Here is a 2,624-nt window from a genome sequence, read left to right as displayed (position 1 = left end):
GGGCATGTTTTACGGCACTCGCAGGTGCATATTAAGGTCATATGAGTGCGCAGGACATGTTAAACATTCTCATTTGGTAGGAAATTTTGAATTTTGTCCGGTTGTCGGCCTAAGATTACTCTTATCGATTTTGGACCACAGGAGATCTTTAACGAGCGCAACTTGCACACGGGACCTCCGAGATTTTCCGTTTTATACCAGAAGGCTAAGGGTTGGATCTTATTTACCATAAGATAAGAGGTGTGGCTGAAGGGCATCAGTAAGAAGTTGCCAAGGAGTAGCGGCAGAAAGGCTGCAGTAAGAGTCAGGAGCCTAGAGGAGGGGACAAAGCAGGGGAGAGAACAGAAAGTGGGGACGAAAGCAGACGATAGAACATTGTTAGAGATCAAAAAGAAGATGTGAAAGGAGAACGGTTTAGAGAAGAAAATATTGCGTCGCTATCCGGATTCGAAATCGGCACCTATTGAACCGGGCAAAATTCAAAACTCCCTGCCAACTGAAAATTTAGTGTGTCCCGCGCGCTCATTTGACCTTATGCAGTTGCGAGAGCTGTAAAAAACTTACAAGTTTGTTTTTGGGGTTGTTGTTTTTTCAAAATCGATACATGGATATTCAAATGGAATGTATAACATCGTGAAAAGGTGAAAGGTGATCTGTCGCCCACACACAACTTTATAAACGCTTACCTTTCAAGGTCGTTATTCTCTCATACCTATATACCAGACGAAGGTCCGTGAACTAAAAACGCCAGGTTGAGCACATTTTTATCCCTCAACGCGCAACGGATGTGAAGCTTACAAACTCAGGACAAACACTCTCAATCGTGCTGAAAGCCCGCACGCTCGCGTACTCACTCCCTGGAAGGTTACACTAAAGTGTGGCAGGAAAAAAAGCAGTAGCAGCGCCGGGGGCGAAAGAAAGGACGGCGCGTGTCAGGCAGCGGGAGTAGTGAAATCAGGATGAGTACTCCCACTCACCGTGTCTCTCTGCTCTCTCTTCTCTCTTCTCTCATTCGCCCTCTCTCTCTCTCTCTCTCTCTCTTTCTTTCTCTCTCTCTCTCTCTCTCTCTCTCTCTCCCCCTCTCTCTCTCTAGGAGGAATAATGAGTATTATGCTATCGTTCCTCTTTCCTTCCTGCCCTCTATCCCTCATGTTTCACTCCCCCCTCCCCCCCCTGTCAAATTAGTCTCCACGTCAAAAGAGCTACTTTTTCCGGATACTTTGTTATCTCGCCAACCATTGTTAACGAATTCCGCTCAGCAAAACGGCTAAGTCTATCAGTATGACTGATGCGAACTCTCAGCTGGTACCTCTTTTTAACCCTATCCGTAGAGCCTGGGGTCATTTTGAAGCTAGATTTTAAAAATCTTTCGTCTTATTATGCATAACTAGTAAATGTACCCGTTCTACGAACGGAATAATAATAAAGAAGTATTAGGAAAGTTAAGAAGAGAAAAAGACTGAAAACAGGAAAGAAACTAAACATAAATATTTTACCTTGAATTTATCCATGTAGCACCCCCCCCCCCCCACACCTGACTACCTCTAGGGGTAAGACTTCTTCTCCCTCTTCGAAGGCGTGGCATTTTCTCCTAAAATTCCAGCTCAATCACATTTTTTTAAAGAGTTAGACCTACATGCCAATTGTTGCTTCCTAGAAGAACCTAATCTAGATTCTAGATCTAGCCTAGATCTCGAAGGATTACATGTATAAAGACATGGGCCAATAATTAAAAGAAGGAGCCCAGGCCCATAGATAGATTTAAGTTTAGAAATTCACATTTTTAACAACCGACAGGCGTCACAGATGCCCTAGATTTCTAGATCTATTCACAGCAGGAAAAATCCACTTTCAACAATACTTTCAAGATTCTTGACCTCGATCTAGATTCACCGACTGCCTAGTTCTAGATCTTGACTCTAGATCTATTTACAACAGGACAAAATCCACGTTCAATACTTTCATCATTCTTGATCTCGATCTAAGATTCACATATAGATCTAGATCTTAGAATCTATAATGCACGGCAAGAAAAATCCACCTTAAATATTCAATAGGTTATCGAAATATCACAGACCTAGATTCTACTTTTATTTCATGATTCTTCTTCATCTCGATTTAGATCTCGATTCTAGATCTCGATTCTAGATCTCATCTAGACACTGTGCACAAAATACACTCATCCACTGCAGGAGAAATCTACTTTAAATACTTTCATTTTCATGATTATTTATCTTGAACTAGATTAGATATTAGATCTAGACATAGGTCTACACACGAACACACTGAACACAAAATATCCTTTGGCGCAGTTCGGCGTGCGCGCTAAATCCACTGCAGGAGAAATCTACTTTCAATACTTTCATAATTTTTTTTATCTTGATCTAGATATTAGGTCTAGACATACACACACATACAACTGCACGCAGGGCGTAAACCGGGCTCCGATTGGCTGAACCTTTGACTTTGGACCCATGAATACATTAAGTAGGCCTACGGTAGGCTGCTCTTGGCGCTTTCGATTTCGACGACACCCTCCCTACCACTTTCAACACCCTCCCTATGCAGTGCTTTCTGGCCTCCTTTATTTCTTCCTTTCTCTCTCTCTCTCTCTCTCTCTCTCT

At 42.4% G+C, this 2,624-nt stretch overlaps 1 protein-coding gene across 1 annotated transcript in view; it reads right to left on the bottom strand.

Annotated features, from left to right (window-relative positions):
- The window catches only part of LOC118477946 (tachykinin-like peptides receptor 99D), a 43,238-nt gene extending 42,321 nt beyond the window's left edge, over positions 1-917 (bottom strand). The window contains exon 1 of the mRNA XM_035970704.1: positions 687-917. The gene's annotated coding sequence lies outside the window, so the exon portion shown is untranslated. The remainder of the gene's footprint in view (positions 1-686) is intronic.
- Between the last annotated feature and the right edge of the window lie 1,707 nt (positions 918-2,624).

The sequence above is a fragment of the Aplysia californica genome, unplaced genomic scaffold (genome assembly GCF_000002075.1).
Source record: "Aplysia californica isolate F4 #8 unplaced genomic scaffold, AplCal3.0 scaffold00310, whole genome shotgun sequence".
Taxonomy (NCBI): domain Eukaryota; kingdom Metazoa; phylum Mollusca; class Gastropoda; order Aplysiida; family Aplysiidae; genus Aplysia; species Aplysia californica.
The sequence above is the reverse complement of the archived record's forward strand: the minus strand, read 5'-3'. Positions and strand labels throughout refer to the sequence as shown.